General features: G+C 50.5%; 1 protein-coding gene across 4 annotated transcripts in view; it reads right to left on the bottom strand.

Moving 5' to 3' along the window:
• RALB (RAS like proto-oncogene B) overlaps positions 1 to 22,559 on the bottom strand; it is a 74,502-nt gene that overhangs the window by 42,287 nt on the left and 9,656 nt on the right. Inside the window, exons 1-2 of one of the 4 annotated variants that reach the window (XM_052656921.1) lie at positions 5,338 to 5,464; positions 4,663 to 4,745 (exon numbers count right to left, since the gene is read on the bottom strand). The exons of 2 other annotated variants lie outside the window; for them this stretch is intronic. The gene's annotated coding sequence lies outside the window, so the exon portion shown is untranslated. Of the gene's footprint in view, positions 1 to 4,662; positions 4,746 to 5,337; positions 5,473 to 22,559 lie in introns of those variants that run through there. One more of the 4 variants, XM_052656916.1, reaches the window with a different exon arrangement.

Raw genomic sequence — 22,559 nt, 5'->3', positions numbered from 1 at the left:
TGATTAATGACTAATTTTATGCTGTTTATCAAGATCATTTTGGCAATCATTTTTAACCAATTTGTTTTCGGGTTTAAAAAAAAAAAACAACCTCAGCTGTTCCATTTGGTTTAGGAACTAGCAAGATTTTAATTTCTAATTTCCAAAGCTACTGAATATTTGGCTAATTAATCCTAGCATCTGACAATGAAGGACCAGAAGAAAGGACATAAAGTTTCAAGTATAACATTAAAAGTTCTAGAATAGTAATCCAGCTGCATTTTAATCTCCTGTGGCACAGACTTCAGGAAGCACATGAAACAAAACCTTCAAAAAGAAACTGTTGTAGCTAGTGTCCAAGAATGCTAATGGTCCTTAAGCTTCCCCAGGGCAGTCCACTCCCACGGTGCACCAGGCTGGTCCCTGTGCTGGCAGAAGTGACGGTATACTTCCAGATTAGGTACCAGGATACCACACTTTCCAGCCTGATCATCCTCCCTTTCCCTCTCAGATCACCTGCTCTCAAGAGAAAGTGAGCTCCCATGTTGTAAAGAGTCCTGTGGGGTGGCCACGTGGTAAGGACTGAGGCCTCCACCCAACAGCCATGGGAGTGCCCCACCCTGGGGCAGTGACTCTGAACAAAAGCACCCAGCCAGGCTGTTCCCAGATTCCAGAAACTGTATCATTATGAATGTCTGTTGTTTCAAGCTGCTAAGTTTGGGGCAATTTATTACAGAGCAGTAGAAAATTCATTCAAAAGATAAACTTTACAGGTAGGCAGTCACACAGGGCCAAACTACTCTATTTCCTTCAACTCATATACCAAGCAAAATTACATAGCCTGGAGTATCAATATTTTAATTTGGATCAGATCGAACTTAATATTCTGTATGTCAACTACCTATCAGTGGGCCTAAAACATACTACATAAAAATTGCCCACAAGGCACTGACAAAAGCAACAAAGAACAACGTACTAGCAATTACCTATTTTTTTAAGTTTTTTTTTTAATGTGGACCATTTTAAAGTCTTCATTGAATTTATTACAATATTGCTTCTACTTTATGTTTTGGGTTTTTGACCACGCAGCATGTGAGATCTTAGCTCCCCAACCAGGGGAGCTGCATTGCAAGGGTAAGTCTTAACCACTGGACCACCAAGGAGGTCCCTAACAATTATCAATTAATAGCACCTGTTTCTGCATTTAGGTTTCAATTTTTCTAATGGCAAAAACTCAAAGATCTGTCTATAGCAATAACAGAGAACACCCAGGAAAATGACAAGCACTTGCTTTTTTTTTTTAAGGGTAACATAAACATGAAATTGAGACCTGGCTGGCATTCTGTAGTTGCTATGGTAACCACAAGCACCTGCCCTCTTTGACAAGCAGCATTCACATTCTCTCCCATTCTTCCTACTCTCACCCACCCAAAAGCTCCCATGTCCTCCTGCCTTCTTTGCCCCTCTACTCTTTGGAACATCCAAGAATATGCACATATGCACCCATATTTGTATTCATAGGAACCAAAAAATGAGGAGCAAAATGAGACAGCTCATGGTCAAGTGTCCAAGACTAGATACTCAGCTGCCGTTAGTCAGATCAGGGGGCCTGTGTGAGAAGACAGCTAATGCCCAATGAATACCAGTTTCCTTCCTCCTCCTCACCTCCCCGCCAGGCTTCCCGGTCTGGTGAGAACAGCTTCATTTTCTCTGGTTCTTGCTCAGTTCTCCTTCATTCAGACTCCTCAGCAACTTGCATTCACTTTAGAAAAACATCCAAGGGGCCGTCTGTTGAGAGGTACAGGCAGCCCCCAACTTAGGAGGTAACCTACGATTTCTCAACTTTATGATAGTATAAAAGCAATATATGTTCAGTAGAAACCATACTTCAAATTTTGAATTTTGATCTTTTTCTGGGCTAGCAATATACAGTAAGATACTCTCTTGTGTGCAGACAACCTATATAGACATATCTCCCCAAAAGATATACAGATGGCCAACCAGCACATGAAAAGATGCTCAACATTGCTAATCATTAGAGAAATGCTAATCAAAGCTACAGTCATCTCACACCAGTCAGAATGGCCATCATTTAAAAGTCTACAAATAATAAAATGCCAGACAGGGTATGGAGAAAAGGGAACCCTCTTACACTGTTGGTGGGAATATACATACATTGGTGCAGTCACTATGGAAAACCATACGGAGGTTCCTTAAAAAGCTAAAAATAGAACTACCATATGATCCAGCAATCCCACTCCTGGGCATATATCCAGAGAAAACTAATTCAAAAAGATACAGGCACCCCTATGTTCACAGCAGCACTATTAACAATAGCCAAGACACGGAAACAAGCTAAATGTCCATGGGAAAATGAATGGATAAAGCAGATGTGGCACATTATACAGGGGAATACTACTCTGCCATGAAAAAAAACGAAATAACGTCATCTGCAGCAACATGGACAGACCTCGAAATTATCATACAAGTGAAGTCAGTCAGACAGAAAAAGACAAACACCACATGATGTCAGATACAGGTGGGATCTTAAAGAATACTATAAATGAACTTATATACAAAACAGAAATAGACCCGTAGACATAGGAAACAAACTTATGGCTACCAAAAGGGAGGGTGAGGTGGGGGAAGGAGGGGGAAGGGGAGACAAATTAGGAGGTTGGGATTAACATATATACTCGACTATATATAAAGCAGATAAACAACAAGGTCCTACTGTATAGCATAAGGTACTTATATATCCAATATCTTGCAATAATTTTTAATGGAAAAAATCTGAAGATGAATATATATAGACATGTATGCATATGTGTGTGTTAGTCACTCAGTTGTATCCAACTTTTGCAATCCCATAGTCTGTAGCCTACCAGGCTCCTCTGTCCATAGAATTCTTAGGCAAGAATACTGGAGTGGGTAGCCATTCCCTTCTCCATATATGTGTGTATATATTTTTTTTGTGTGTGTGTATATATATATGTATCACTGTGTTGTATACCTGAAACCAACACAACATTGTAAACCAACTATACTGCAATAAAAAAAGAAAAGACCCTCTCCTGAGATGATGGGCCACAGCCCCATTCAACATGGGATCATGAGGGTGAACAACTGATACAGGAACAGTCCCTACCCTCCACACCCACAGAGCCAGTCTGCCTTCCACTCTGAATACAGACTTCAATAAGTTACATGAGATATTCAACACTACAAGACAGGCTTTGTGTTATTTTTTTCCAAATGGAGGCTGAGGAGTGTTCTGAGCAGGTCTAAGGTGGACCAGAATAAGCGATGAGGTTCAGAAGTGTATTAAATCTTTGACTTATGATATTTGTAACCTATGATGCGTTTACCAGGACATACCTCACCCTAAGTCAAGGACGATCTGTAATTGGAGCCAGTGAAAAGTGGGCCTCTTGCTATCACCCTGAGACAAGTTACAGCTCCCGGGACTACTCAGTACTGTCCTTCTAGGTCGTTACACTGTCTCTACATTTAGCTTTCAGAAAAGAGCTCCAATTATGTTTCTAATATCCACAAATCCACTAAGTGGATAAGAATTTAGTAACTGAATGCAAAGAAGTATTGTGGGATGGGGTAATGAAGCACAAAGAATTGTCTCAACTGGGTGATTTAAAAATTTCCAGCATCTCAAGCCAATCTTGGGCCAAGGCAAGAACCTTCAAGAATTAAGGCAAGAAATCAGAACTTTTACGCTTCTTTCACCTTCTATCAAGACTCACTGAAACCCAATTTCCAGCTCTAATTCTCTTTTCCTATCTTTAGATATCCAGTCCTATATCCCCCACCACACACACACACCACAAATAAAGTATCTAATTAACTTTTCCCTCCACTCTTTTTCACACGAAATCTTGGGAAAGGTTCTACTCCTTTGGCATAGTTGGGAAATCTTGCTGATATCTCAGATCAGAATACCCACTGTTTCCGGGGGAAAATAACATGAATAGAAAGCAAGGAAAGACCCAGATGGGGTCAGAAGACAGACTAGCTGTCCCAACTGAAACCACACAGGAGAGATGTGTGTCCGTGGCCTTTTTCCCACCCCAACAACCATCTACCCCCACTACCACAAACAGCACCTCAAACATTCCTTACTTTGTTTAATACTAACAAGTAGGTCAGCTATTATCACCTTTTCACAGGTGTGGACTCTACAGCACAGAGAAGGGCAAAGCCCTGCTCAAGATCACACAGCGAATGGAGTTTCAGAATCTGGACCCTCCTGTTCGTCCCAATATTCAATGCTACCTTTCATGCTCAGCCCATATCTGATATTTCAATGATACTGCTCCAGGTTGAAGGACCATTGCCTTAAATTGTTTGAATTCTTACATCCCAGAATCTTACTGCCGTGCTTATAACATGAAAAGATACCCTATCCCCTTGGATCATTAGTACCCACTATCCATCCTCAAAACCTAATCCTCCCCGCCGAGCCCGCCCGCCCCAAATGAGGTTAGGAGACCAGGACAACGTAGAAAGTTCACTGTTCTACGAGGGTTGAAACCAAGTCACACATAACTCCAATGAGAGCAATCAGCCAAGTCTCCCTCACTGGCAATTCTAAATGAGTCCGCCAGACAGGAGAGCTTCTCTCCACAAAAATCACCTGAAAGCAACGAAGTTCATCGTTTCTACATTTACCTGAGAACGAACACGGATACGAGCCTGGGCGCAGCTGTTGCTGCCACTAGCCGTCTGAATCCACCACGGATGACCTCCTAGACCTACCGGGGGCGAGAAGAGAAGCACGGGCAGGTTCAGGTGCGCCCAAGGAGAAGCCGCCCAACGCCGGCCTCTCTCGGGAAGGAGCCAGGGGTAGGGGGCAAACTCAAGCTCGTCTCCAACACAGGACCAAATCAAGTTCGCAAAGAGACCACAGGACTTTCGAAGAGCGGCCCCGGGTCGGTCCACGGCCAAGTTCCTAAGGCATTAACAAGTTTTTGCAACATTCACAGACTCGCCCAGACCACAGCGGCGACTAAGGGCCTGAGGAAGTGGACCATCCTCGGCAGGAGGCCCGAAGGGCAGGAAGTGGAGGCAGAGGCCACTTGCGGGAAAAGGGAAGAAGTGGCAGACTCGGGGGTGGGGGGAGGGGGGAAAGGCGGGGCGCCGCCCCTTTTTCCTCGGCCCCAAGCGGGTCTGGGAGGACACCCACCCCAATCCACGCCCGAGTGGGGCTGCTACAGCCAGGTCGCCCTTGGGCCACAGACCTGCGCGGAACTGGGGGTAGAGGCCACTGGCCCGGGACGCGCACCCGCTCCCCGCGCGCGCCCCATTTGGCCTGAGGGGGGCCCCCTGGAGCACGGACACCCTTACCTGGGACCCGTCCCGCGTCGCCTGGCCGTCCACACCCGCCCCTGCCCTTAAACCGGCTCCGCCCGCTTCTTCGCCTCCTCTGGGGGCCGGACCCCAGCCGTGCCCCGCCGATTTGTCATTGAGCAGCCTGCCGGCTTCCCCACCCCTGAGCGCGCGCCCGGCGTCGCCTAGGCAACCCCGCCCCTCCAGAGCGCGCCCTGCCTGTCGCTCCTGCCCGCCCCCCGGAGGCCGCGCCCCTCGCGAGCGTAGTAGCCAATCTGAAGCGGAACTTCCAAGCCTAGGGCGGGAAGAGCGGGCTCGACACCCTGGCCCCGCCCACCTCCGCTTCTTCCTGTCCGCGACGGACGCGCTGCACGTAGCCGCTGCTGCGGTGAAGGAATCCCAGCCGGTCTGGGGACGCTGGGTGTGGTGGCCAGGGTGTTCCCGCCGTGGGTTTAGGTCAGGGCGAGGCCAGAGCCCTGGAAAGCATAAGGGAAGGTCAGGCCTGATATAGAGAAACCAAGGTAAATCACGATGCGGCGGCGCGGGACGCGCGGACCAGGGCCTCCCCAGGCGGGACCTCCAACTGCCGCCGGGACTCGCCAGGCTGATAACACCCCATTAGCAGTAATGCGGCTGTCGGTGCCAGCAGTAACTTGGCCTAGGTCACGTACAGAGGCTGGAATCCTCACCCCAGCCGTAGCCTTGATGCAGCAAGTTTGGTGGGCCGACAGGTTTTCCACCCACAGTATGTCCCCTTAAGGTCCTCCAAAGCCGGGGAACTTGTTCTTTCGATCCAAATAGGGTTTGGGTTGACTTTCCTAACCGCCCGTTCCTAGAGCTGAGTCCCACCTTCACTCTACTTGCCTCCGTAGAATTTATGGTCCCACTGGTCCCACACAAACCTCACGGCATGTCCATCACACACCCTATGGCAATTAATTGTTTAAATGACCGCCTCCATAATCTCTAGGGATGGAAACTATCTCTTGTTCCATTTGATATCCACAGTAGCTAGCATCGGTATAATTAATTCTTTCCTTGCTGATAATTATACATCAGGCTGCTGTGTGTATTATGAGAGGCTTTGTGCTGTGATTAAATTGCTATGTATAAGCAACAAACAGATTCAGGCACTCTACCAAGAGCTGAAGCAAAAAGCACAGAAGCTTTTACTTAGTCTTTAAGTAAGGGGCTTAACAACAACAAAATGTCACAAGAATATCCTAGTGTTACCCTACTATCTTAAGGAGTCTGTTTTGTCTTTCTCATACACATTAGTCGTGAGTGTGTATGTGTGTGTTGCTCAGTCGTGTCTGACTCTGTGACCCCCCATGGACTATAGTCCCCCAGGCTCCTCTGTCCATGGAATTCTCCAGGCAAGAATACTGGAGTGGGTTGCCATTTCCTTCTCCATAAAGTCTTATATTGCCTGCTCATCATATGACAGAAATTCTGCTGGATGCTATGAGGGATAAGGTAGAAGACTTCTCAAAAAGGATAAAGATGATAATACTAAGTGAAGTAAGTCAAAGACAAATGCCGCATGATATCACTTATGTATGTGGGATCTAAATTTGTGGCACAATTGAACTAATCTACTAAAGAGAGACAGAGAACAGACTTGTGGTTGCCATAGGGATGGAGTGGGAGTGTGGGGTTAGCAGAGGCAAAGAATTATATACAGAATGGATAAACAGCAGAGGTCCTGCTGTATAGCGAGGGAACTATAGTCAATATCGTGTGATAAACCATAATGGAAAAGAATATGAAAAAATGTATATACCTGCATGACTGAGTCAGTTTGCTGTACAGTAGAAATTAAAACAATATTGTAAATCAACTATCCTTCAATAAAATAAATTTTAAAATAAAAATTTTTTTTAAACTAACAGAAGCTGTCTAGTATTTATAACCTAGAAGGGGAATCAGACGCAAACTTTTCCTATGAAGTAATGACTAAGTGCACAGGTTTAGAATCAGGAAGCATAGATTCAGGGAAAGCTCTATCAGAGAACTAGCAGTGACTTAATTAGGAAGTTAGCCTCTGCCACCCTCATGGGAGCAGCACCTGCACCCTGCAGATGTGAGGACGTAAATGTGATTACTTGTACAGCTCTCAGTACAGTGCCAGGGACTTGATGAGTGCTTAACAAACGTTCGCTTCAACCGTGATGGCCACCAAAGGCCGAGATGTACACTCAAGGCTATTATAGGAGCCTTTAGGAAGCGCTCACAGAGGACACAGCCTGGGAACATGTCCCACCAGGGATGAGCTCTGAGAGGTAACCTGCCTTGGAAGCTCTGAGACTGCTCCTGTCAGGTCTCAGGGGATTCCTTTGTCTGCTGACCTCCTGAGGGAACCCTGACTCCCCACACGCCAGGGACCTGAACAGCAGGGATACAAGATCCCCAGCAGGACCCTAAAGGTCATTCTCAGCTGCAGAAAGAACATTCTAGATGCTCTCCTGTGGGGCCCTAAATGGGAAACCTTAAAAAAGATGGGTTAGCTTTGCCTTCGGAAACTAAGATGGCGCCTGGTGTAAGAGATAGGGGCGTGGTCTATGTTAAGGTTTTGATTGGCTCTCGATATCCGTGCACGTGGACAGCGCCGTGATCACCATACACTCCTGTTATAATGAAGGCACATGACGATTTGACCTTTACCGAGATTGGTGCAACTATGGCATATTACAATTTGACCTTTAACGTGATTGGTGCAACTATAGAAAATCACTCGCAAAACCCCCGCTGCTTGCCTATTTAAACCAAGAGTTTGTGGCAATAAAGCGGAACTGCTTAGATGGAACTCCTGTCGCGTCTGATTGTCTCTCTCTCGCCGAGGGGCTGGGTTGGCGGACAGCAGGCTCACCTCTCCTCGGGACCTCTCGGCTTTGCTGAGGGAAGTTCCACTGCCTCTCTCTTTCTGCAGAGCGCCACCCCCCCACCCCGCACTCTCCCACCCCCCCACACCCTCCCGCCCAAAAGCATCAGTTGAGTGCTGTGAGTCTTAAGCACCGTCTGACGTATCTTTCCACTTCTTCTTCCCACTTCTTCCCGGGTGCTGAGGAGGCTTGACCTTCCAACTCCCTGTGCTTGAGTGAGGCTACATTCCGAGTTCTCCCCAGGGATTTGGAAGCGGAAGTGACACTATGTGCCAAGTTCTCCGCGGTGATTTGGAAGTGAAAGTGACACACACATCATTTTGGGGTGGAGAATTTGTGAGAGACCCATGTCTATGGCCATTGGGAATGTCTGGGAGTGTGGCTGCTCCATCAGCCCAGGCCCCTGCAATGAGAGCAGCCCCTGCCCCACTCCTGACCCCCCACCCCAACCTGCGATGAACATTTAGCGTGGATGAGAAATAAACCTTTGTGGCTTGAAGGCACTGAGAGCTGGTGGGTGTTTGTTGGCTGCAAAGCTTAGCCTCCTCTGACTGATGCCAGGCCTTGATGTGTGCCAAGCTGGGGGTGTACTGGTGAACGACTCAGATGAGAGAACCAGTAAACAGACAAGCGACTGAAGAATCCCAGATAATTCTTATTTAAATTAGATAACTAAATAATTAAACTATTAACTAAATAAACTAAATTAGATAATTAAATAACAAAAGCCTCTTGATGAAAGTGAAAGTGGAGAGTGAAAAAGTTGGCTTAAAGCTCAACATTCAGAAAACGAAGATCATGGCATCTGGTCCCATCACTTCATGGGAAATAGATGGGGAAACAGTGGAAACAGTGTCAGACTTTATTTTTTTGGGCTCCAAAATCACTGCAGATGGTGACTGCAGCCATGAAATTAAAAGATGCCTACTCCTTGGAAGAAAAGTTATGACCAACCTGCTGCTGCTGCTAAGTCGCTTCAGTTGTGTCCGACTCTGTGCGACCCCATAGACGGCAGCCCACCAGGCTCCCCCGTCCCTGGGATTCTCCAGGCAAGAACACTGGAGTGGGTTGCCATTTAACTCTCCAATGCATGAAAGTGAAAAGTGAAAGTGAAGTTGCTCAGTCGTGTCCGACTCTTCACGACCCCATTTACTGCAGCCTACCAGGCTCCTCTGTCCATGGGATTTTCCAGGCAAGAGTACTGGAGTGGGGTGCCATTGCCTTCTCCGATGACCAACCTAGATAGCATAGTCAAAAGCAGAGACATTACTTTGCCGACTAAGGTCCGTCTAGTCAAGGCTATGGTTTTTCCTGTGGTCGTGTATGCATGTGAGAGTTGGACTGTGAAGACGGCTGAGCGCCGAAGAATTGATGCTTTTGAACTGTGGTGTTGGAGAAGACTCTTGAGAGTTCCTTGGACTGCAAGGAGATCCAGCCAGTCCATTCTGAAGGAGATCAGCCCTGGGATTTCTTTGGAAGGAATGATGCTAAAGCTGAAACTCCAGTACTTTGGCCACCTCATGTGAAGAGTTGACTCATTGGAAAAGACTCTGATGCTGGGAGGGATTGGGGGCAGGAGGAGAAGGGGACAACAGAGGATGAGATGGCTGGATGGCATCACTGACTCGATGGACGTGAGTCTGAGTGAACTCCGGGAGTTGGTGATGGACAGGGAGGCCTGGCGTGCTGCGATTCATGGGGTCGCAGAGTCAGACACGACTGAGCGACTGAACTGAACTGAGAGTGAGTGGTCAAGAAAAGTTCCTCTCAGGAGGTGACATTTTATCTAGGACCTGAAGGATGCAAAGGAATCAATCCCAGGAAAGGTTGGGAGTGAGGCGAAGGAGAAACTGTTTTGAGAGGAATAATAAGCTACACAAACTCCTAAGGCAGAAAAAAGTGTGGTCCTTTTGACAACAGACGTGGGGGTGGGGGCGGAGCAGAAAGAAAGCTGTGGGCCAGGAGAGAAGTGATACCACATGAGAGAGCAGAGGGAGGTAGGGGCGTCCAGGTTATACGGAGACTGAATTTATTCCAACTGTGACACGAAGCCACTGAGGAGTTTCAAGCCCAGAGGGTGACATGCTTTGATTTAGATTTTGGAAAGACCACTCTCACTACTGTGTAGAGGATGGGCTATAAGGAGCAGATGTGGGTTAGAAGGCTGTTACAGGGGTCCAAACAAAGTGAGGTCCACAGGGCCAGAGGTGGGAAGAGAAATCTGCCCTCAGCAGATGTGGGGAGACTGAAGGAGGAGGGGAGCAAAAGCACTGAAGACTGAAAGGAAGATCCTCCTGCCAACTCGCAGAAAAAGCAGAGGCAAGGCTGGAAGCTGGGACCCCAGAGATGTCTTAACCGCAGGGAGACGGGTGCTCAAGAGCCAGGAAGAAGGAGGGAGGCTGTGGATTCAGAAGCTGGCCAATTTCCTAGAACATCAGCCAGCAGAAGAGACTTACTCCGATGAGCTGCCGTGCTACATAAATAGATGGTATTATTAGAAAGAGTCTGACAGCATCCCAGTGGGCCCTTGATACTTGGTGACCACTTCCACTAGAAAAAAGAGGGGAGCCACTGATCTGTAGACGGTGAAGAGCCATTCTCTCCTACTGAAGGTTATGGGAAGAATCTATTGTAAAAGCAAAACCAAACAGGGGTAGATCTCCAGCATTCGCACCCTCGTTCCTCTCTGTTTCCTCAGCTTTCAATGCCCTGCGCTTCCTGCTACCTCATCCTCTTCTCAGGAACAGGTCTCACAGGCTCATTTGCATGCACGAATAAATGACCAAACACAGCTCCGTGGGTACCCACTCCTTCCTGGGGGTTTGCGTCATCTAAAACCAAAAGCTGAAGTCTTAGGCCTGGGGAAGTTTTTAGGGGAGGACCAGAGATCTTTAGCTTACACAACTAGGATGGAGTGACTTATCCCTCCCTGCGAAACGATTTAAGCTCCTGGGTTCTCATTCAAGCTGCCAGTAACGCATTCTTGGGATCCTTTTCCAAAGCCTGGGGAGTAGTCCCAAGCTTTGTTGCCCTTGTAGCCTTCTGCTGGCAGCTACCAACAAAAGTCCTTGGCGCTTGCTTGTTCCCAAATGTATTCAAAATCTTGACTTTGGCGTTCAATTTAGTTCTTGTCATTGAAAAAGACTTCTCAGGTGTGATCTCTACCACTTTTGCCAAGTATTTTATCTAGAACTTCACTTTCCCCATTACCACTTTCCTATGTGGTCTCTACAGCTCCAGCCCAGTTGCAGGAACTAACCAGGTGTCTCAGGAATCACTGCAGGGAATTAGCTAGGGGAGATGTTTTCATCTTCCAAGAGAAATTAATCCACATGGGAAACACGTTAGAAAAAACTGATTCCGTGCTATTTTGAATAGTTGAATCAGCTGCACTTTTCTTTCTGCCATCACAGCTTACCACAAGCTAGCTCCCCAGAAATGAGGACAAGTTTGTCTTGTCATTAAGTAATGTCTTCATCATTATGACTAAACGTCACCACATGCCAGCTCACGCTCTCCGCTCCCAACTTTGTGGACACGTGCTCTGTGCTTCTGAAACTCTGCACAGAAAACCACTGCCAAGGTCCAGTACTGACCTCCATGTATCCAGAGAAAAACCCCTGGAGAGTGAGTGCTGCTAAGGCCTACAAGGGTGAGAGAAAATGAGATCCAAGTGCCTGCATCCTGTGCTGAGCTCGATCCGCCATGGTCTCCCAGGAAGCCAGCCCCCTCTCACAGGATGAACATGCCCTGCCTCTCTCCCAGCCCAGACATTCTCCTGATCTGCATGAGACCCATGGAGCTAGCCAGCTCTGGGCAGCTAGGCATGCAGACAAGGACATGAGGACACCAAAACCTGAGTTAGGAAAAGGGATGAGGAAATAAGTGATGTCAGCTGTGTAGGGGAGCAAACTTTGCCAACACAGAATGTGTCTCTTTGGCTTGAAGATTATTTTGAGCTAAAAACAATCAAGGCCCAGAAGACTCAGACCCTCCCCCTAACTGCTTAAAAGAACTTAGACAGGGCTTCCCTGGCAGGTCAGTGGTTAAGAATCTGCCTTGCAATGCAGGGGACAGTGGTTCGATCCCTGGTCCAGGAAGACCCCACATGCTACTTGGCAACTAAGCCCGTGCACAATTACCGAGCCTGTGCTCTAGAGCCCGTGAACCGCAACTACTGAGCCCACGCGCTCCAACTGCTGAACCCCACGTGTCCTAGAGCCCGTGCAATAAGGGAAACCGCCACAATGAGAAGCCTGTGCACCGCAACTAGAGAATAGCCTCCATGCACCACAACTAAAGAAAGCCCACCTGCAGCAATGAAGATGCAGCATGGCCAAAAATTTAAAAATAATTAAAAGAACTTAGATGGAGGACCTGTTGCAGGATGACCCATCGCTATAGAAAAACATAATAGAACAGAGGACCTCTGCATCCCTACGTCACTGCACAGCCCAGCAGACATTTGTTTACCAAACATTTGCTCGTTTCATCTTCCTATAAACTACCTTCCTCCTCTCTGAAGTCCCCACCCTACCCCTTCTCCTCTAGAACAGCTAACCCTCAACTACCTAACTTGTTCTGGGGCTCCACATGCTTAGAGAAGCCCTGTATGTACGTAATTAAATTTCATTTCTCTTGCTAAGCTCTCCCATGTCTAGTTAACTCTTAGACCAACCAGAACCTAGAAGGGCCAAGGACAGTCCTTCCTCCCCAGCAGCTCAATGCGTTCAGGGGCCTGTGCTACGGAGCCTGTCCTTTGCTCTCTCATGCCCTTTGCTGTGGCCTATGGGGCTGCTATTCCTCACTTTACAGATGAGGACCTTGGGCCTCAGGGGCCCACAGGACCAAAGGGAAGAGCCAGGCTTGGTGGTTGGCCTCGACTGGCTCTGTTCTTGCCCTAGCACAATCACAGCGATCCTGGTGGGGCCCCCCTCCTCCCTACTCCCGCCCCCCAACTGCTGCCCCAGCAGTGTGGTCCAGGGAACCCCAGGCCTTTTCATCACCACCTGCCTGCTCCTGGGAGAGGGGCGGAGCTGCATTTCAGCCCCTGCCCCAGCAGCTGGGGAGGAGCCCCACAGTCAACCTGCTCTTCCAGCCACTGTCACTCTGCCCGTCCCCACCCATAAATGCCAATCCCCCACCCCCACCCCCCACCATGATTTTTTCACGGAACAAGACTTTTTAATGTGCTTTTCTTTTTTATGGATAGCCCCATCTCTTCCCTGCAGCTGTTCCAGAAAGCAGGACAAGGCTACCAGGTCAGAGGCCTGAGGGATGTGGGGTGACTGGCAGGGGATAAGGGACCCCTGAGCCAGGAGACTCTTGCTTTCGAAAGAAAGCTTACTATTATCAGCAGAATCACCCCCAGCCCCGAGTCTCTCCTCCAGAAGCAAGACCATCAAAATATTACAATGTCTGCTGCAGGGAACCTGGTTTGAGTCCTGGTCTCAGCATGGCCAAAAAAAGAACATCTCTGGGCTGGGGCTTGGGGAACAAGTCCCTTTTCTAGCATCCATTTTTCTGGGGAGTTTTAATTCTTTACAATGGCCAAGAAGAAACTGGGTAGACAGGAACAAAATGAAAGCAGCAATGAGGTGAGTATGGCCCCAGGGCTGTAAAGCTGCAGGCTCCCAGGGAGGCTGGGCCCCCATTGGGACGGCGAGAAGGAGATGGCAAGAGTCACACTCCCAGGACCTCCTTCCAAAACCCACGCAGGAGGCAAATCCAGCCACAATGGGTGACACTCGGGCCAGAATCCGTAGGAAGCAATCTAGGGGGCTGTGCAGACCCCCTGCACACAGGAAGGGCCAAGCGTCCTGCGGCCAGATTCCTGCCCTCTGCCCCTTGGGCCTCTGCCCTCACCTTAGACAGGCAGGAGATGAGGCCCAGAGCTCAGGAAGCCACAGGGGTGGTTTTGGGGCCATGGGGAGCCTCTCAACTGAGACCGGGGCCTGCCCTGCCCCTCAGCCCTTCAGGCGACCACATTACCAGGTCTGGGGCTGAGCGGTTCACAACGCCCTTTGGCCTCTTCCATGCAGCACACCCCAAGAGGGAGGTGAGATTTCCTATTCACAGGTAGGTCAGTGAGGTTGAGAGTTCAAACCAGCTGTGCCTGACAAGTCCACACACTACCCCAGTCCCGCGGCAGCAAGGCTCTGCGACCTTGGCCAAGTCACCTCCCCTCTCTGGGTCTGTTTCCTCTGTCTGGTGACAGTCTCAAGTCTGCCGAGCACCTGCTATGGGCCAGAGCTCTGCCAGACACCAGCTGCAGGGAGCACTGTCTCTCACGTCCTCTGCTCTCACCCCTCCCGCGGGGCTGCCCACACAAGGTGGACACCACTCCTTTGGCAGAGCCAGCTCAGCTCTCTGCTGCTGAGGCCTCCCAAGACTCCTGGCCCCACAGTGTTCTGCTCCCATCTCATCACAGCCTGACGTCTTCTCTAGGAGCTTTGTTAGAGGAGTGGCTGCCATCTAAATGCAAGGCTAGACAATCTCTCCCCAGATGACCTGGTGCTGAAACGTGGGAGATCTGGTCCTTTGGTTCACTGGAGGTCTGATGGCTGTTGTCAGCCACTCACATTTAAATATTAATTCCTTTAGTCCATCCTACAGCTGAGATGTTAAACATCAAAGTGCCTGCTACAATGAAATGCTCGTTAACTAATGGATGGATGGATAGGCAGATCGATGGGTGTGTGGGTGGGTGGATGGATGGGAAGATGGGTGGATGGACAGATGGATGGATGAATAGATGGATGAATGGGTGGATGGGTAGATGGGCGGGTAGATGAGTAGATGGATGGATGGATGGATGAATGAATGGATGGATGGATGGAAGGATGGATAGGTAGATGGAGGGATGGATGGGAAGATAGGTGAATGAATGGGTGGATGGGTAGATAGATGGATGGATGGATGGATGGATGTGAAGATGGATGGGTGGATGGAGGGATGGATAGATGAGTGGGTGGACAGATGGATGGGTGAGTGGATGGATGGGAGGATGGATGAATGAATGGGTGGCTGAGTGGATGGACAGGTGGGTAGATGGGTGGGAGGATGGACGGATGAGTGGATGGATGGGTAGATAGATGGATGAACAGACAATTGATTGGGTGGATGGACAGGTGGGCAGATGGCTGGGTGTGTGGGTGGGTGGATGGATGGGAGGATGGGTGGATGAATGGGTGGATGGACGGATGGGTGAGTGGAGGGATGGATGGGAAGATAGCTGGATGAATGGGTGGATGGGTAGATGGATGGATAGATGTGTGGGTAGATGAGTAGATGGATGGATGGATGGATGGGAGGATGGTTGGGTGGATGAAGGGATGGGTAGATGAGTGGATGGATGGGAGGATGGATGAATGAATGGCGGCTGTGTGGCTGGATAGGTGGATAGATGGGTGGGAGGATGGACGGATGAGTGGGTGGATGGGTAGATGGATGGATGAACAGACAGTTGATTGGGTGGATGGACAGGTGGGCAGATGGCTGGGTGTGTGGATGAGGGAATGGAGGAATTGGAGGAATATGATTAGGAGGCTTCACGATGAGAGAGTGCCATTCACCGAACTGGAGACACCCTGATGAGACAGCTGTGAGGTGGTGGACACAAGAGAAGGGCAGCCAGAGGGTTGTCTGGAGGTGTTGAGAATACAGGCAGGAGACAGAGAAGACACCTGACAGAGAAGGCACATGCAGCGACCAGCATGCCAGATTGGGAACACAGACTCCCAACGTTTCGACAGTGGCAGTCTTCCACCGCAGGCCCTGCGTGGCACACAGAGAAGCATGGCCTATGGCCCACCTTACTCATACCTAGTGACCAGGGCCCCTGCTTTCGGCCTTGTCAACTCACATGGGGTGGTGGCTTGACCCAAGGCCACCACGTATGTCTCAGCAGAGCTGTGACAGGCTGGGCCCAGGCTTTGATGACAAATGCCAGCAGGTCCCTGATCTGGAACACCCAGACCATCCGTTCACTTGCCCCTCCCTCAGAGGACAAAGTCCCAAGACTACTAAGGCTGCAACATCAACTAGAGATGCGATACTGGGGGCATATCTATACTACAAATTATTCATTGGTGAAATTCAAAATCAGCTAGGCATCTTGTATTTTTACTTGCAAAATGTGACAATGCTACCCAAGCCCAGGGGTCTCTGAGTGGGCAGATCTCCATGGTCCACACCTCAGTCTTCCTGTCTGCAGGGGTCAGCTAACACAGGCAACACAAGACATGCGGTGGAGGGGAGAGTTAAACAACACAATGCAGAGAGCTCGCTGCCAATCTGGCCTGTAGGAGGCCTTGGTTCACATCCGTTTCCTATATTTTGTTTTGAATTAATTTATTATTTTTTAACTGTGGTAAAATACGCACTATAGGGGACTTCCCTAGTGGCCCAGTGGTTAAGTCTCTGCCTTCCCATGCAGCAGGTATGGGTTTGCTCTCTGGTTGGGGAACTAAGATCTCACATGCCACAGAGCAAAAAAAAAAAAAACAAAAACATAAAAATAACAAAATACACACTATAAAATTCACCATCTCAACCATTTTTAAATGCACAGTTCAGTGGCACTAAGCATGTTTACATTCTTGTACAGCTATCACCACCATCCATCTCCAGAACTCTTCCCATTAAACAGTAACTCCCAGGACCCTCCTCCCCACCAGCCCCTGGCTCCCACCCCTTAGGGCTTAGCTCCAGGGGGAGCTATGCCTCTATGGATCTGACTCCTATAAGGGGTCTTGTGTAAATGGAATCATACAGTGTCAGTCTTTTGTAACTGGCTTGTTTCACTTCCCTTAACATCCTCAAGGTTCATCCATGTAGTAGCATGTGTCAGAATTTCCCTTTTGAGTAGTATTCTATTACATACATATAATAATCATATACATACATAGGTACATAGTTATTTTATTCATCTGACAGTGGACACTTGGGCGTGCTTCCGCCTTTTGGTTATTATGGATGCTGCTGCTGTGGACACAGCGTTCAAATATCTCTTTGAGACCCTGCTTTCAAATCTTTAGGTTTCACACCCAGAAGTGGAATTGCAATCATACAGTACTTTTTAACTTCTTGAGGGACCCTATGCTCTTTTCCACAGTGGCTACACCATTTCACATTCCTGCACACAGTATGGGAGGGTTCCACTCTCTCCACAGCCTCGCCCACACTTACTTTCTGCTTTTTCAGAGCAGTTGTCCTAGGGGCTTGAGGGAAGCCAGTTCCCCCTATTTCTGGACCTGTTCCCAGCAGGAAGGTGTGGCTGTTAGTCCTGTGAATTTGTCCTGAGCTTCCTCCCCTGGTCCTCTGGGTCCCTGGGGGGCAAACAGGCTTTTTCTCTCCCTGGGAAGACGACTGACTTTGCTCCTAGTTCCCCAGTGGGGGCTTCTCGCTCCCCTTGGAGCTAAGACCTCACTGTCCCACCCAAAAGCAGTCGGAGTAGCAGCTGGAAGTCCCACCACAAGGATGCCATTGCCCCAAGTCTCCAGCACTCACACTCGATGCCTGGAAGCTACCCCCTCACTAACCCAGCAGCACACAGGGCAGAGGGCACGACCATGGCTGGCATGTGGTCAAGGTAAACACTAACAGAGGCAAGGCTGGAATGATCCAGAACAAGACTGGGGAGGGGGCCTGTGTGTATCCTGCTGCTCTTTACAATAAGGGGGATGCTTCAGCAGGACTTTGGAGCCACGGAGACCTGGGTTCAAATCCCAGCCCTATCAATACCTGCTGTGTGACGCCACACAAGCCCCTTCATCTCTCTGGGCTTCTCCCTGTGAAAAGGCCAACACCTAAATCCCAGGGGCACCATGCAGCCTGGCACTCGCTGCACCCACCCGCCTGCCTCTGTTTCACATAGAAACTGCCCTCTGCCCACTCCTACCCCCAGCTGCCGAAATCCCCCTCCACGTTCAGACGATCAGAAGGAGCAAAGCGCTAGACTGAAAGGATAACCCTCCTTCTCTGACTCGGGCTGGCCGGTTCTGAAGGGAAAAAACAAGCCCTCTGCAGCCCCACCTCCACTTCATCCTTTCTTTGTGTTCACACTTCTAAGGAAACAAAGGGTCCCACAGTGGTTTCCTTCCAGGGTCCCCCCTCCCTCCCAAAATTCCCCAAAGGCTGCCAAACTTGGTGAGAAGAAAAGTGAACCATTTCCTGGAGGAGGACAGCACATTTCAGACACGGAACAGAGACACGGCTGCTCCTGTGTCTCCCCCTCACCCCCTCCACCTTTAGACACTCGTCACCTGGGCCACACACCCATTAGCACGTGGCCTCCTGGAATGTGCTGAGCTGCCCAAAGATAACCTGATGGGAGTGGAGACGGTCACCTCCTCCAGGCTTGTCGCTCCTGCCCCCACCAAATCCTGGACCCCAAACATATGAGGGGCAGGGGTAGAGACATGATCGGGCGCTCACTGAACACCCAGAGACTCCAGCATCCAATAAGCAGTCATTTCATGATGCTATGCCGACCACATGCCAGTGGCTGGGCATTGTGCCGGGAATTCAGGCCCCTGGGGCCGGGGGGAGCCCAGGGATAGGGACCCAGGGAAGGCGCCGCCTGCTCTGCCCCCTTCCCTTTTCCCACATGACTGGTGCTCAAAGCTCTGCCCACTGGAAGCTGAGAGAGCAGGGAAAGCAGGCGGAAAAGTGAAGTCCAGAAAGCAGCCGGCACCCAGTAGACAGACAGGGTGTTGGGTAGGACTGGAGTTCAACCCAAGCAAATGGGCAGGCACAGGGGAAGGGAAGCTGGGGTCCCTCCATCTTCCTTCCCCAGTCCGAGTACAAAACATCTCCAGAGAGGGCTCCAAATGCTCCCCTTTTCATCCCAGGATGGGTGACGGGGGCAAGGAGGCCTGGACCAGAGTCTCTCCCAAAGCCTCCCTTCTCTTCCCCTTTCCCTTCCCCCTGCCCCTCCACAATCAAGGCCTGGCCTTGTCCCCTCAACAGCTTCCATGACCTCGTCTTCCAGTAAAGTCCCAGCTCCCAGCCTCCTCCTGCCTGCTCCCTGACGGCAGCCAGCACCCGGAGGGGCACCCCTGTCATTCACGCCCCTCCGTCTCCCCTCCGCCCCCCCGGAGCTCCCCACTGTCTACTCCTCAGTCCCTGGGGAGGTGAGGTGCCCCCTCCTCCAGGGTCTTCCACCTGAGTGGCCTCACGCCTGGTGTAGAGCAGGAAAGACTGATGGCTTTATTTAGCACCTATTGTATGCTGGCGCTTCCACGAAGGTCACCGCAACCAATCTTCATACTTGATCTCCGACATGGTACTGTCCCATCTTACAGAGCAGGAAACTAAGGCCTCGAATGAGGAGAGGGTTTCAGAGAACTTCAGGGTGAAGTGGAAACGCAGCAGAATGAAGCAGGCGGCCAGGTGTGCCCCATGGCAGGTGGAGCTTTGCAGAACCAGGCTAGAAAAAGCAAAGAGGACCCTGCCAAACACAAGGGTGGGAGAGGAGGAGGAGGGCACTGGAGGCCGGGGTGCTGAGAGAAACAAAGGCTGGGGGTGGGGAAGCCCAGGAAGGGGCGGGCAAGGCTGAACAGGGCTGTCTCGGAGGAACTGGAATGGCTTTAACAAGCCCAGCAGGGCAAGGATGGTGTGCTGCGGACACGGGGCAATGTTGGGGCAGTGGGAGGTGGTGTTTCAGAGTTGGGGAGCCCTTGCTGACAACCCCACATGGAAAGCCCTGCCCAGGGGGCTGCAGGGCCAGCAGAAGAAACCCAAACATCCCAGCCTCCAAAGATGGCTCTGGAAGGCAAAGCTACTATCACCACCCTTCCACAGCCCATCTTTGCCCTCCCCAGGAGTCCTCCCATGCTCAGTAACCTCTGACTCAGCTTCTCTCATCTTTAGCTCTGGTCTCTGTGACTGTGGTCAGAACTCCTATGAGGGGTGTGGCGGGGGGGGGGGGGGGGTGGAGGGTGTACCTATCTGTACACAGGCATGAGCCAGGGTGGGCCCGGTGGACTCTCTCTGAGGCCCACCCACCATCAGTACCCGGCTCTGGCTTCAACAAGCTCAGCCCCCCGACTGGCTGCAGCAGAAGCCCCTGCACCCCCACCTCTCTGCCAGGGAGTACATGCCCCCACCGCACGTGGAGAGTGACCGTCAGCCCAGGGACCGAGGAAGGACACCTGTCTTGAAATGGTTGCCAAACCCACCCAAAGGAAATGACCACAGACAGAGGAGGCCTGTTACAATTTGGGGGGCGTCCCAAGTCACACTCCCTGCACTTGTCCCAGAGCCATCAGAGGGCAGCCCCAGACACTGAGTCTGCACGGAAGCCGGGCAGCCAGCGCACCACTGCCTCTGCCTGCAAGGCTCCCCAGGCACCTGGCTCTAACCTTAGCTGATACCTCAGCCCTCACCTTGACCACGCGATACAGCAGCCCTGGAACTGCCCGTTCCTCGGGGCACAAGAAATGTAGAACGTACAGAGGCGGCACAGCTGCCTGGAGAGCTCCTCGCCCGGATTCAGCCCTGCTGCTCTGGGTGGGGGGAAGGCATCTCGGGGGTGGGGAGCCCGGCCCGCTTGGCAGCAGCCAATCCCAAACAATAGCCACAGCATACACCCTGCACCTTCCATCTCACAAGAGGGGGAAAGTCTGGCCATATCGCTGGAAGACAACTTTCCCTCGAGCCCCACATCAATTGGGCTTTGCATTCCACAACCCAACTGCTGAGTCAGCACTCCTAAGTGTCCTATAAGGGCTTAGATGGGGAGGCCGTGACCCCAAAGCTGAAACTGTCAGACACCTGTGCCAACCTGTGCAATGCGCCTGGGCTGGCACAGGACATATAGTGTCTGCTATGATTTATCTTAAGAGAGGAGTCCAGCTGTGTCCAAATGAGGGATTAGTGCAAACTAAAAGCTTGAGAATCCTACTCAGCCATAGAAAAGGATAAAAATAATGCCACTTGCAGAAGCATGTATGGACAGAGATTGTCCTATTGAGTAAAGTAAGTCAGAGAAAGACAGATATCACATGATATTGCTTGTATGTAAAATATAAAATATAACAAAATGAACTTATCTATAAGACATACACAGAATCACAGACATAGAGAACAGACTCCCGGTTGCCCAGGGAGAGGAGGTGGGGAGGGATGGACTGGGCCTTCGGGGAGAGCAGATGCAAACTATTATGTACAGAATGGACAAACAACAAGGTCCTACCATACAGCTGTATGCTGTATAGCTCCTACAGGGAACTCTATTCAGTGTCCTGTGATAAGCCATAATGGAAAAGAATATGGAAAAGAAAGTATATACGTGCATAACTGAGTCACTTTGCCATACAGCAGAAATTAACATGACATTGTAAATCAACTATACTTCAATAAAATAATAATAAAAAGAAAGCTTGAACCCAGCCCAAGGTGTGGGGACATTGGTACCACGGGTCTCCACCCTCTCCTCTGCCACCTAGAGACAGGCCCTGGCTCTGAGGAGCAGCAATTTCCTGTGTGAGCCCTGCCACCTCCCTCATGGGCCGACTGCTACAGCAAGCCCCCTGTCATACATGGTCATCGGGTTCTTATCACAGACCCCAAAAGAAGATCCCCGGGAGGAGGAAATGGTGACCCACTCCAGTAGTCCTGCCTGGCAAATTCCACGGATGGAGGAGCCTGGCGGGCTACAGCCCCGGGGCAGCAATGAGGTGAACACAACTGAGCACACACACACACAAACAGCAACTGTCCCACCAAAGCGGCAGTGAGACCCTACTCCCTCCTCCAAAGCTGCAAACAAGAGAGACAAGGACTCGGCTGGCGAGGAAACACTGCAGCCGGCAGCGGCCTGCCCAGGCTCTGCTGAAAGGACTCACTGCGTGAAGATAAAAGGAAGCAAGACTGCTTTCTACACAGGAGGGTGGCTAACCGCTCGGGACGGCTTCCCCACACGTCAGGACTGTTCTAGGGCTTCCCAAGCCTGCCTTCAGCCAGTCCCACGGCTGCCCTCCTGAGTCCCTGCATCACCTCATCCTACAGTGAAGAGAAAAGAGCTGTGTGCCCAGTAAGCAGTAGAGGTGGGGTCTGGACCAGGGCTGCCCCAGAGAACACTCAGACTTGAGCTCACAGCGCTACCACCAACCAGACAGAGAAGCTGCCCCAGGGTACAAGGCCAGGAAGCAGCTTGGCCAGGAGACGAGGGTAGGATAAGTCGACGGGTCACAAGACAGTGGACCAAGGAGCTGGAAGAAGCAGGGCCCCAGACCATGCCCCTCACTGGCTCTGCTGAGGCCTGATGTCAATGCCTACTGTGTGTGCTGAGAAGCCAAACCCAGCCTGGGTCTGAGCCCCGCTCCCCCCACCACACGTCCCCTGGTCCCTGTG

The sequence above is a fragment of the Budorcas taxicolor genome, chromosome 2 (genome assembly GCF_023091745.1).
Source record: "Budorcas taxicolor isolate Tak-1 chromosome 2, Takin1.1, whole genome shotgun sequence".
In the NCBI taxonomy this organism is placed as follows: domain Eukaryota; kingdom Metazoa; phylum Chordata; class Mammalia; order Artiodactyla; family Bovidae; genus Budorcas; species Budorcas taxicolor.
The sequence above is the reverse complement of the archived record's forward strand: the minus strand, read 5'-3'. Positions and strand labels throughout refer to the sequence as shown.